Below are 14,411 nucleotides of genomic sequence, written 5' to 3' on the forward strand. Positions count from 1 at the left end.
TGGGATGAGTAGAGTTGTGCTTGCCAAAGCCCTGCCAAAGATTAGAGCAGGCACCAGCCCTGGCAGGACAGGGCTGGGTGATCCTCAGGCCCTACACAGAGTACTCAGGTGAAGTGTGATAGCAGCCGTGCTGAGGTCCTGCCACTGGAGGGGATGGGGCTGTTCTTGGTGACCAGAGCCTGGGCTGGTGGTTGGGAAATGCATGTCTCTTTCTTGCCTCAGTCCTGGCAGCTTACCCCTAACCCAAGCCTGGCAGTGGTAGCCAGCATCTAGCTCATAATCCCTGCCCTGGCCACAAGAGCCCCCATCCAGCTGGCAGCCAAGGTCTGTTGGCAGCTCACACCCTGCCCAGATTCCAGTGTTCGTTTTTTTTTTTTTTTTTTGAGATGGAGTCTTGCTCTGTTGCCCGGGCTGGAGTGCAGTGGTACAATTTCAGCTCACTGCAATCTCCGCCTCCCAGGTTCAAGCAATTCTCCTGCCTGAGCCTCCTGAGTACCTGGGACTAAAGAGGCATGCTACCATGCCCAGCTAATTTTTGTATTTTAGTAGAGATGGGGTTTCACCATATTGGCCAGGCTGGGCTCTATGGGGTTTACCATATTGACCAGACTTGTCTCAAACTCCTGACCTCTTGATCCACCCACCACAGCCGCCCAAAGTGTTGAGATTATAGGTGTGAACCACTGCACCTGATCCTGCATCCCAGTCTTTGTCCTGGTGGTGTTTGCTTCCTGGCACTGGCAGCTGCAGCCCATGCCTTTTTTCCTTCTTAGCCCTGGCTGTGGGACCACTTCCAGCAAGCTCGCCAGTTCCAGCAGTCAGTCTTTCTGTATTGCCTCAGTTCTGGTTCCACTGGGCCACAGGATAGTGTGTAGTCTGTTAAAGGCTAAACCTGAAAATGGCAACTTGCTGTAGCCACTTAGGTCTCAGAAAGTGTGTGAGATCTGGTGAGAGCTCTCTCCTTGCAGTGGTTCCATCCAGTAGTCTCCTGGCAGGTACCTATGTAAGTTTCAGGGATTGGGAGAGTTGAGAAGCTCTCCTGTGGCCAGGATTACATAAGTCCATGTTGGGAATGTGGGCTGCTAGAAGTCTCTTACCATTTAGCCACAATTAGAAGTCTTCTGAATCTGGCCAGAGAAGCTGCCTCCCTCCCTTTTCCTTCCCCGATTTTAGTGTTTCCTGTCACTAAACACAATTCTGTTGAATTCCAGTATTCTCTATGGGATAATGTATTGAAAGTACAGCTATCTATATACATTTTTATTCTTCTAAGTGGAGAGGTGGGCATGAAATGCTTCTAGTCAGTCAGCCATCTTGAAGCCTCTCCTCTAATGCTGTATTTTTCTCACCACTCAAAATGTGAAGTGCATATTTACTGAAGGCAAATTTGAATTATTTCATTTGAATATAAACTGATTAAAATGCTTGGAAATATTATCTTTCTATATATGCTCTTGTACTGAAATTAATTTGTAGCTTAACATCTGGTTCTAAACTTACTTTATTGGTCACAAAGGTAATTAGAAACCCACTTCCTGGCAGCAGATACCAAAATAGAAGCTATGGATAATAACAAGCTAATGAGGAAAGCATGCATTTCTATATTCCAACTAACTTGCTAAAGAAAGAAAAAGCCAGATTCATTGTTTGCATTTCTTCTTTGAATCGTAAAGATACACACATATGGACTACACGTCCTTAGTTTTTCTAGTTTTGGTTTTCTTCAACTTGAAAAATGATTCACACCTTGGAGAATGATAACTAGCCTTTAAAAAAAATACACACGTTTATATACATACCTAAAATATATAATGTATGTATACTTACATACATCATGTACATGTGTATATATATTTATGTGTGTGTGTGTGTGTGTATGTATATATATCAAATGTGTATGGGCAAAGTTATGTGAAATATAACAAGTCATCAGATAGCAATAATGTTGTCATTTAAATCAGACTGTTTTATAAAGTTGGAAACCAATCCTTGAAAGTAAATTTTATGCAATTTCTATGTAACTTTAGCCCATAGTTTATTTCATAGAGAAAATGAACAATTTAAAATTGTTATTCTCAACTCTGAACTTATCCCATGGGAGAAGGAGAAATATTTGACCATGAACTTTCCAAAGCCATGGTCAATTTATTCACATCATATTTGGCCTGGTCATGGCATCTGATGCTCTCTAGCCACTTTGTCCTGTAAAAACATTCACTCTACTCTCTCCATCCATGAATGCCTCTTTAGTTCAATTGGGTCGTCACTGAATTAAACAGAGAAGGGTGCTTTCATTGCAAGTAATTAATATAAAAAGGTTTGGGATATCATATCCCAATATATACAGATACTGAAAAGAGCCTTTTTCTTTGTCCCATGCAGTTTTTGGGACTTCCATGTTTCTGGTAAATGTTGGCTTAAGTAAACAGAATCAGGAGACAGATGACTATAGGGCTGTGCAAGAAAAACCCATTTCAGCCAGGCAGGGGAGTGGAGAATGAGAGGGGAAAATCGGTGAGGATGGAGATTAAGGCTGCAAAATCAAAACACAGCTAACTCACTGAGAAATTTGAATTCCAGGGTCAGGATTTTAGACTTTATCATATTAAATACAGTTGATCTTCATTATTCAGGAATCCTGTAGTTTGCCTACACGCTAAAATTTATTTGTTACCCCCAAATCAATTCTCATGTTGTTTTCGCCACCATGTAGTGATATGTATTTGGGTCACCTGATATGCATGTTCTCAGCTAATGTCAAATTAATGCTTTTCCTTCTTGTTTCAGCTCCTGTACTGTACAAGAGGATCCCTTCTCAGGTAAATTTAAAGCCATGTTTTTAACATTTTTGTTCTTTTTCTTGGTGATTTCGTGTTTAAAATGAGCCATAAGTGTGGTGGCTGAACTCTTGCATAAGGTTCTTATGTAAAAGAAATGTGATATGCCTTATGGAGAAAATATATATGCCAGATAAGCTTTGTTCAGACAAGAAGTATAGTGCTGTTGATTGTGAGTTCAGTGTTAATCAACAATATGTGTTAAATAAGATGTTTTTAAAAAGAAACACACAGGCCGGGCGTGGTGGCTTACGCCTGTAATCCCAGCACTTTGGGAGGCTGAGGCGGGTGGATCATGAGGTCAAGAGATTGAGACCATCCTGGTCAACATGGTGAAACCCCATCTCTACTAAAAATAAAAATAAAAAAAATTAGCTGCACATGGTGGCGTGTGCCTGTAGTCTCAGCTACTCGGGAGGCTGAGGCAGGAGAATTGCTTGAACCCAGAAGGCAGAGGTTGCGGTGAGCTGAGATCACGCCATTGCACTCCAGCCTGGGTAACAAGAGCGAAACTCTGTGTCAAAAAAACCCAAAAAACAAACACATACCCAATGTTATATATTGATCAATCAAAGAAAATATTGTGACTAGAGGCTTGCAGGAATGTAACCTTGTATTTTGCTTAGAAAGAATGACTCAGGGCTGGGCACGGTGGCTCACGCCTGTAGTCCCAGCACTTTGGGAGGCTGAGGTGGGCAGATCACAAGGTCAGAAGATCAAGACCTCTTGGCCAACATGGTAAAACCCCGTCTCTACTAAGAATATAAAAAAATGGGCCACACATGGTAGCACATGCCTGTAGTCCCAGCTACTCGGGAGGCTGAGGCAGGAGAATTGCTTGAACTAAGGAGGCAGAGACTGCAGTGAACCGAGATCATGCCATTGCACTACAGCCTGGGTACAACAGTGCAAGACTCTGTCAAAAAGAAAGAAAGAGAGAGAAAGGAAGAGGGAGAGAGAGAGAGAGAGAGAGAGAGAGAGAGAGAGAGAGAGAGAGAGAGAGAGAGAGAGAGAGAGAGACTGGCTCAGTAGAGAGAGAGAGAAAAAAAGAAAGACAGAAAGACAGACTCAGTATTCACTAATTCAGTGTTCCTGGTTATTTTATAGAAAATAAGCGCTGTGATGAATACTAATTGCCTGTAACTTTTTTTTTTCTAAATGTAAAGGGAAGTCACCAACAGGTTGAAGGTGGAAGACCATATAGCATGCATGTGCATGTCTTTTCACATTTTGATATAAGGCAAGAGATAGGTGCCTGCATGGTTTGAACAAAACTTACCTTAGGAGCTACTCAAAGTTCTGTTACATAGAACATTGCATTCTATAATGAGTCCAGTATTTTTCCTAATTGTAATACAAGTGTGTGTGCATACACGTGCACATACACACACAGATAAGCACACAAAATCCTGCTCACCTTAAACCTGGGAACCCTATCCTGAGCTTCATGCTTTAGGGGGCCCCATTTTGGCTCTATTCCAGTATGCTAGTTCCATAATGTTTAGCAGTTCATGGGGCCAAGAGGATGTATCCATCTGGGGCTCATGCAATTGCCTTACCCAATTCTTCCTAGCATATACATCAGGTTAGAGAGCATCTAGATTTTCCTGTCCAAATGGACCCAACCCCCTCTCTCTTTGCTTTGTTTATCAACTTGGATGCTGGCAGTACTACTGGTGTGTGCATACCTGGTCTGATGGATATGTGTGGGATGTGTGGAAAGAAGTTTGATGTAAGAACTGAATATAGACATTTGTGTATCCCTGAAGTGAGAGACAAAGATGGGATTGGGAAGCAAAAGCAGCAGCCATGGTCAGGGGCCTGGAGTCAGCAAATAGCTCTCCCCAGCCTGCTGTGTTCTAGAGAGGAATTTGAAGGGGTCTGAACATTTCAAATTTGTATTTGATCCTCTAAGATTTATTTTTTATGGGAGGAGAATAATAGTTATTTTATTATTTATTAACTTGATTTATAGTAAATATTTACAAGTACCTATGCTATAGGGGGCTCCATTTAGTCCTACCCTGGCCCATAAATGTTATTGGCCACTGTGTACACATGTACACACACAGACACACACACACACACCTGCCCTCATTTCACTAGATGTAGCCATTTCTACAGTTCTATCATTCATTCAACAAATATTTCTGAGCACCTTTTGTGTGCCAGGCATAGTTTTAGACACAGACGATTGAAGACTACACATAAAGAGAATCCCTCCATCCACAGAGCTTATGATTTAGTGCAGTAGTTCTCAATCCTGAAATCACATTAGAATTTTCTGAAAAGCACATTAAAAAATCTGATACTGGGTCTACATTTGGTCTCATCCCAAAACCAATTATCTGGGGATGAGACTAAGGCATCAAGTTCTTTCTTTCTTTCTTTGTTTTTTTTTGAGGTGGAATCTTGCTCTGTAGCCCAGGCTGGAGTGCAATGGCACCATCTCGGCTCACTGCAACCTCTGCCTCCCAGGTTCCAGTTCAAGCAATTCTCCTGCCTCAGCCTCCCAGGTAGCTGGAATTACAGGCACAAGCCACCATGCTCAGCTAATTTTTGTATTTTTTTAGTAGAGACAGGGTTTCACCATTTTGGCCAGTCTGGTCTTGAAATCCTGACCTTGTGATCCACCTGCCTCAGCCTCCCAAAGTGCTGAGATTACAGGTGTGAGCCACCATGCCCGGCCAGCATCAAGTATTTTTTAAAGTTGACCAAATAATCCCAATGTGTGGCCAAGACTGAGAACAGCCATTGCTGCATACTAACAACCCCTTAAAAGGTGCTTATTCTGTGTCGTAGTTTTTGTTAACAACTTTACTGAGATATCATTGGTATACAGAAAACACTGCATATGTTTAAAGTATACAATTTGATGAATTTGAACGTATGAACATACTCATGATACTATCACCACAATAAAGGTAATAAATGTATCCATCATCCACAGGTTTTCATGTGTCTCTTTGTGCTTCTTTCCTTCTTTCCCTTCCCTTCTTTCCTTTCTGCCTTCCTCTTTCTTTTACTCTTTTCTTTTTTGTGTGCTAGGAACACTTAATATGGGATCTACATTTTCCACAAGTATTTAAGTGTACAATACCATACTGTTAACTACAGGCACTATGTTGTACAGCAGATCTCCAGCATGTATTTGTCTTGTGTAACTGAAACTTCATATGCATTGAGAAACAATTCCCCATTTCCCCTTTCCCCCAGCCCCTGGCAACCACCATTCTGCTATCTGCTTGGTGAGCTATTTTAGATAGTTCATATAAGTGCAATCATTGACTTATTTCAATTTGTGTAATGTCCTCCAGGTTCATTCATGTTGTATGTAACAAATGGTAGAATTTTTTTAAGGCTGAATAATATCCTGTTATATGTATATACATTTAAAAAATCCATTCATCTGCCAATGAATATTTGGCATAGTTTTAAGCACTTTAAATATAGTATCTCTTAATTTCCACAATAAACTTCAGGACAATGTAACATTATTATACATTATATTTCCTATGTGTTTCCTATATGTTCCTGTAACATTGTTATACATTACAGTTCCTGAGACTCATCAGGAAACTGACGGACCTGGAAAGTTAGAATTCAGTGTTCCTGTTCTTAACTGTTACTCCAAGTTTCCTCTCACCACACCTGGTTGGTCCAGGTGTGGACCCTTGACTCAAGGCAATCAGTGCTTTTCCCTAGGAATTTTAAGTGGTGGGAGTGGTGGAAATGGGGAGCTAGGAAGCTGTAGAGGGAATAATGACTCCTTGTGAAGGAAAATTTTATAGATCATAGATAAAGCTGTTATGAGTTGAGAAGCATAGCTCATGAACACTGTAAGCACCCAAGACCTTATTTTAGCTGTTTTTAAGGCCCAGTGAGATCCCCTATCTTCTTGTAGCTTGGCTTTATATTCTGCAGCTGAATTCTATTAACCATCAAATTCCCATTTTGCCTAAGTTTGCTAATACACGGTTGGTATTAGTCCGTTCTCACACTGCTACCTGAGACTGGGCAATTTATGAAGAAAAGAAGTTTAATTCACTCACAGTTCTGTGTGGCTGGGGCGGCCTCAGAAAATTTATGTAATCATGGCAGAAGCGAAAGCAGACACATCTTGTTGAGGTGGCAAGAGAGAGAAGCAAGCAAATGAGGAACTTGCAAAACACTTGTAAAACCATCAGATCTCGTGAGAACTCACTATCATGAGAGCAGCATGGGGGAAACTACCCCTATGATCCAATCACTTCCCACCAGGTTCCTCCCTCAACACCTGAGGATTACAATTCAAGATGAGATTTGAGTGGGGATACAAAGCCAAACAATATCAATAGTCCATTGGGTATATTCTCCAAATGCCACATTTAAATGACTTCATCATGAACTCTACATCCATAACTGCAACATGACCTGAGATATGTCTTAATTTGTGATGTTTAGACAGTTGCCTAAGTCTGCACTGTAAGCAGCAATGTGGCTGATTCTTTTTGTGAAATTAAAATTTCTCAAGAGTGACTGATGATGCTCATGGGATGCTGGTCTTCCCATAATGCCATCCTGTCAGTAAATATTTTAGCCCTTGCTGAATCCAGTACCCTGAGAAATGTTCTAGCCTAGGATTTGATTCTATATATGGCCAAGAATATATACAACATACTTCTGCATTGGATCTTTTGGTGTTTTTGTTTTGTTTTAATTTTGGATGAAAAGCTCTCAGCATTTTAATTCCAGAATATACACTGAATGACCTCAAGCCAATCCTTGTACATTAAGGCTATTGTATGTAGCATGGAGTCTAATTAATTTAGAATTGTAGAATGTATTAATTTGTTTCCTGATGGCATTTAGGAGTGATTTTAGACTACATACTCTTGTTCATGATTTTTGAAAAAATAAGATTCTATCAATTCTAGATGATGCCATTTTAGATAAACAGTAAAATGGGAAAGTGATGAGCAAGTCTTCAGTGGAACACATATTTAGTAGTTCAAATATACTCTGATAACTTTATCTTCTGTCACTGCGTGAACAACTATAGGAGTCCAGAAGATCCTTTACAAATATGGAAGCACTGCAACGCATGGTATTTATAAAGCCTCCTAATTATCAGCTTCATTCTGGCCCCATCCTACTGACCTCTGGTATTATAATCGTCATCATTTTCCTCTTTCTATAGACCTCTTCCCCAGTACATTACAATTTTATTTGTATTTAAAGCATTATCCATATTTTACTGGTCACCTTTTAAGACTGATATTCCAAAGGGGCTTATCTTTGAACCTTACAGATCTATGCAGGCTGTAGTGAATTAAAGCATGAATTTTCTCTCTCACTGGCTTAGTGCACTAGGAATCAATGCACTCCAGCAGGTGGCAGCAAAAATAAATAAATAAGCTAAACAATGAATTATAAAGACCCAGAGAAAGAGGGACCCTTATTTAAACTTTATTGCAGTTTCTCAACCTCCTGTCTTCCTCATTTCTGTTCATTTTCTCTGATTTTGAAAATATGGAAGAATTGATTTGTTGATGTAACAATATGAATTTTAATTTCTTTGATGTGGAAGAATTAGAAAGGATAGAAACCCAGTTTAATTGTTTGCAGTTTTCCTGCCTTGGTGCTTATCTGCCTCCAAGGGGGTGTTTGGCAAGCCTTCAAGGTGACGCTAAAGACGGTATCTCATCTTTGGCTGCAATGAAAGCTGGAACTCATTAAGGAGATTTGTGTGGGTGATCTAGAAGAGGTAGGAGAAGGAGGCATTTGGGAGGTATAGAAAGTGGAGATTTCCCAGGACTAGGTGCCAGAAGGCTGCAGGTTCTGGGAACAGTGGATACCTATGATCCTCTCCCCATGTTACGAGAGGGTGAAGGCAGAACCCATGGGCTTGCATGCTGCTAAGTGTCAGGGGAATCAGGGAGGATGGATAATTGGAGGGGCCATTCCAAATATTTTATCCCACAGAAGATTACTGGAATCTTCATCTGAACCTAGGGTAGGAAAACCCCCAGAATAATAACAATTAGAACGGACTGTCACGATAACTCAATGTGATATGTATTCAGATTCAGAGAATATAAAGTTGAATAACATTTTAGACCCTCAAGCTTCTAGCGCGGGGTTTTTTTTGCACGATATTAGGGTTTTATTCTGCAGAAACAACTTGTTCCATAATGGTTAGTATTGCACCTTTGTCCTAGAAACTGCCTTTCTTGATGAAAAGAGATATTTCCAGCCTTTTATTGTGTGACAGGAGCTCCATCCTGTCCTATCCTAGGGTGACTATACAAATTGAAAATCAAGATACGTAAATCAAGATATGAAAACCAAGATATGTATCAACAAAACTTAAAGATAGATTAAAGACATCTATTTTGGTTGTATAGAAATATAGGAAAAAAATAAATCACACAAGCCTTCCGTGAAAACCCACTGTGAATGTTTCTCGTAAAATCTTAAGACCGAGTAATTAACAGTCTGAATAGCACTCTGAAATCTAGCCAGCAGAGGGCAGTCAAAGAGTAGTTCATAGAATTCAAGGGCTCCAGGCTCTTTCCATACTTAATTCCTGCCAGTAAGCTCTTCTTTAAAACGTCAACTGTGTGAATTATATCATTTCTGGATTCTGGATTCATGTTACCATTATAACAACTTTCTCCTTACAGGTGTTGGTTTCCTTTAAATTACTCAGGATCTGAAGTTGGCGAAATCTTATTAGCTGGATCTTCCTTAATTTAATGCGCCCTAAATTGCTTTTTATAAGACTCACTGCAAAACGGAGAATAAAAATTTTTTTTCTATCTGTGAAAAGTCTGAATATAATTTAGAAATGTTGAATGAAGGATCTATCTACAGTGGGAGTGAGCATAAATATAAGGAGTTGCCAGATAAGGAAAGATAAGTATTCCAGTGTTTAGAGTCGTATCAGAAAAGTCAAACTCTTGGTTTTCATTTCCCAGTTGCTCAAACTACTAAATCCCCCTGAGAAACAGTGGGATGGAAAGGCCCTTTTGGGAAGAGTTTCTGGTACTTTCAGGGGAAAATTGTACTGAAATAGGCATGTTTGCTGCCTTGCAGCCTCAAGTCGTTCCTAATTCATATCCAGTCTGCCCCCAGGAAGTGGTGAGTCAGTGATGCATCAGAACCAAGAACTTCACATGAACACGTATGAAGTTTAGTTTTAAAAATGGGTGAAAGTTCAAGAGTGACGTTTTTTCAATTTTTTCAAAACTCTTTTCCATATTTTAGTTGGAACAGAGGTCAAGCAGCATTAGTGTTCAGTTCAATCCAGCAAACAGTTTATTGCCTGTGTGTGCACCAGACCCCGTACCCATCATGAATGGAGGAAGAGAAAAGAATGCCATCAGGATGAGCAAGTGCCATTGTGGAAGATGTTGTGGAGGATACTTCCTTCTCACTCTTAGGAAATGTGATGCTCTTGACCATTTTCTGTGCCTTGGTTCTCCATTTGTGCTCTTGCCACCACCCCATCATCCAGCCCAGTAGCATCAAGATTACCTGGAAACTTGTCAGAAATGCAAATCTGTGGTTTAACAAGACCCTCCAGGTGATTCTGTTGAGCACTCAAGTTTGACAGCTAAGCTATTCGCCCTGGGCAGGCAGATTAATTACTTGATACATTTGATGACAGAACTGGGCATGCTTAGCTCCCCTACCCTATTCTTCCTGGGTGACATGTAGCAGGGAGCATGGCTTCTCAGCTCTTCCTCTAAGCAGAGGCTCTTTCCACCCGTCTGGAGATTTAGATTCTAGAGTTCAGTATCACATTTACGTGCAGACGAAAGTCACATCTTTCAGCCTAGTTTTGTCAGTAATAAAGATAATATTTTGGTTTCAACCAGTCCTATTCCTTGTCTTATCTTTCAGTTGTTAAGAATGCAGTCAGGGAAGAGGGATTCGTTAAATGAACCCCCTTCAGGACTCCAGTGAAGTTCAGGATCTGGCAGAAGGGATGGATTTACATAGAAGTAGGTTTACAATAGTGTACATTTCATAGTCATAACGTAATACTCCCTCTAAAAAGCTTGTCTGTCTCTTGGTAGGATGTTATCTTTTTTTTCTTCATTTTTTAGTATATATTCTTTGATTTCAGAAAGAGCAGCTTTATCCATATAGCAAAATTTGACATTTTATGATGAACAAAATACTGAGCTAATCAGACATCATTTAATTTAACAATGTAGTTCCAAAATATTATTTAAAAAGTTATAGGGGCCGGGCGTGGTGGCCCACGCCTGTAATTTCAGTGCTTTGGAAGGCTGAGGCGGGTGGATCACGAGGTCAAGAGATCGAGACCATCCCGGCCAACATGGTGAAACCTCGTCTCTACTAAAAAAAATACAAAAATTAGCTGGACGTGGTGGTGTGCACCTGTAGTCCCAGCTACTTGGGAGGCTGAGGCAGGAGAATTGCTTGAACCCGGGAGGCAGAGGTTGCAGTGAGCCGAGATTGCACCACTGCACTCCAGCCTGGTGCCTGGCGACAGAGTGAGACTCTGTCTCAAAAAAGAAAAAGAAAAAAGAAAAGAAAAGTTATAGGATGGCTCTATTTAATATTCATGTAAATATATTGTAAATTGATAACTCAGAGTGATTTCAGTGATTTCTTTGGAATTTTGCATTATAAACAAAGCACAGGTTTTACCTGTAGCTGAAAATTAAAGTTCCTTCTCTCTTGTCTCTACTTACCTAAGTCTTTCCCTCCCTTACTGCCTGATTTGTATTACTTTTCCTTGTCTACCACAGTCATCAGAGGCCCCTTCCTCCTTGAGCGCCCATAGAACTCATGCCTTGGTCTTCTTCGCTGACAGTTTGTGCTTCTCATTTATTCATGTTGTTTTCTCAAATTCTTTCTGAATATACAATATCTTACTCTCCTTTATAGTCTCAGCACCACCATAGAGGGTATACACATACATGTTGACTATAATATTTATTTCTTATATATTTTTATTTCTGGGTGTTCAAGAAATGATTCCAATTTTAGTTACAAAACTTTTATATATTCTATTATAGCATTTTAACTCATGTATTGATTTAACCTTTGAATCTGTCATTTAAAAATGTCTCATAGGGACAGAAAGTAAATTGTTGGTCGCCTAGGGATGGAGAAGTTGAGGGAAAATGGGTATGAGGTTTTTATGGAGGAGCAATAAAAATATTCTGAAATTGTTTGTGGTGATGGTTGCATAACTGTGTGAATATATTAAAAATTATTGAATTGCACATTTTAAATGGGTGAATTTTAGGACATGTGAAACATATCTCAACAAATGTATTATTTACAAAAATCTTGTATGATAAAGGCTAGAGTGACAGAGCTGTCAGAAAAAGAGATGAGCTCTTTTCAATATTTTGACTTTGATGCTGATAGGTTTGTTTCTTAACTTATAAAAACATGGAACAGAAAAAAAAGATTAAAACCATGATAATCTTTATGAAAAATTTATACTGTAATCTTTTGCCTTTGATTTCCTTTTTCCACACATATATATGAGATGTTCTAAATCTTACTCTTGTTCTAGGCAGATTTTATTATTAAATTCCAAACCATTTTCATTTCCAAGAAAGGAAGTTCCTCAAAAATGGACTTCTGACTTGAAATGGAAGGCTTGACTCTTTACAACAGCAAAGATATGGAATCAACCTCGGTGCCCATCAACAGAGAATTAAAGAAAATGTTCATCAAGGAATACTATATAGCCACAAAAAGAACATAATCTTGTCTTTTGCAGCAACATGGAGGCAATTATCCTAATTAACACAGGGACAGAAAACCAAACATAGCACGTCTTCACTTATAACTGGGAGCTAAAAATTGAGTACACATGGAAATAAAGATGGGAACAACAGACACTGGGCCTACTAGAGCAGGGAAAAGAGGAAGGGGGTGCGGGCTAAAAAAGCACCTGTTAGATACTACGCTCACTACCTGGGTGAGGGACCACCCATATCTCAAACTTCAGCATCATTCAACATAACCAGATAACAAACCTGTACATGTATCCTCTGACTCCGACATTTTTTTTAAAAAGAAGAGAAATGAAAGGCTGAGTGACATGTTTTAAAACCTGCTAAAGAAATGAAGAAGTTGTATAGTGTGTTACTAATAACTGCAGTGGTCTACTTTGTTATTAACAATGGTTGAAATTTACTGTTTAGTTTCGTTGTTATACAAGTGAGGCAACTGAGGCACAGAGGTATCAAGCCCAAGGTTACTCTGATCATGAATGACAAAGCCAGTTGTGAACAGCCTACAATTAGAGCCTAGGCTCTTCAAGATCAGGCTTTGCTGCTTCTAATGAGTAGATCTTTTTATGAAGTCGAGTTCTTCCCCATTGTCAAGGCACATTCCCTGTATGGATAGGAAAATAACATAGCACTGAAGTGTCTGCTAGGATGGAAGAGTGAATATTAAAAAACCAAGACTATGACAAAATGCTGGATTAGAGTATGTTCAAATCATAGCTACTCCATAGGCTCAACCAGTATGAGCACTGTTCCTAATTGATAAACCTAGAAGCGCATTCTCCACCTGGAGATCTAGTGTGGATTCATCATAGTAGTTTGTGTGAAAGTCCCTATTGTCCTGTAGAGACCTAGTAAATGTTTGGTTTATTGAATAATACAAGTTGGTATATCTTGACAATCATGTCCTACTTTGTTTACATATAATGCTTTAAGGCAGAAATGTAAAGTGCTTTATAAATGTTTTCTTATTTCTCATAGGCCAGCTGCAAAGCCTTGACAAATAATTTGTCCAGGTTGGAAAAAGTTTGTAAGTTTAGAGAAAACAGAATTGAGAAAGGACAAATAATAAGTATAAAGAAGAAATCATCCTTATTATAGTGTTTTCCTGTGGACAACTGGTATAACTAGTGTTAGTATTACAGTTTTCATTCCCCAATTAATTAATTCAGTAATATTTACTACATGCTGTCCTCGGTGTCTGTGATTATTTAGGCACCAGAGATAGAGCCAGCCGTGGATGAGACAAATCATAATCAGGTCTGTCCTGGAGTATACCTTTTAGGAGATGGAGAGAAAGACAATAAACAAATAAAATAAACAAATGAACTAGAGAAAGCCTGGTAGTGTTGAGTACTAATGGGTTAGCTAAAAGGATATGGTTTAGAGTGGGATTAGAACCAACCCTCAGAATTTATTTTGCTGATCCTAAAAGACAACTTGGCACTTAGAAACTATTGATCTTGCCACAAAAGTGTCAAGCGTATTGCTGTAAAGAATCTTGAATGATGTTCTTTGTGATTGGAGGACAATATAATAATGATCAATTTTTGCACAGTGTTTTACAGGGTGGACAGCACCCTACAGGGCATGGGCTAATAAAATGACTTGATATTGTTTTTGTTAAAGGGCAAGGTGCTGGACTCAGCAGGACTCTCTCAACAGTCCCTGCTGAGCGGCCACTACCACTTCCAAGCAAAACCTAATCCATTAAGAAAGCTTAATTTAATAGTATAGTCATTCCTCTGTTCTTGCTATGTAAAATGTTCTCATTTTTTCCCCTCATCTTTTCTTAAGGGGATTTTTA

At 39.4% G+C, this 14,411-nt stretch overlaps 1 long non-coding RNA gene across 1 annotated transcript in view; it reads right to left on the minus strand.

Moving 5' to 3' along the window:
• LOC103788660 (uncharacterized) overlaps positions 1 to 6,987 on the minus strand; it is a 174,360-nt gene extending 167,373 nt beyond the window's left edge. The window contains exon 1 of the long non-coding RNA XR_614639.5: positions 6,890 to 6,987. This is a non-coding gene — a long non-coding RNA (uncharacterized LOC103788660). The remainder of the gene's footprint in view (positions 1 to 6,889) is intronic.
• Between the last annotated feature and the right edge of the window lie 7,424 nt (positions 6,988 to 14,411).

Source organism: Callithrix jacchus, chromosome 16 (assembly GCF_049354715.1).
Source record: "Callithrix jacchus isolate 240 chromosome 16, calJac240_pri, whole genome shotgun sequence".
NCBI lineage: Eukaryota > Metazoa > Chordata > Mammalia > Primates > Cebidae > Callithrix > Callithrix jacchus.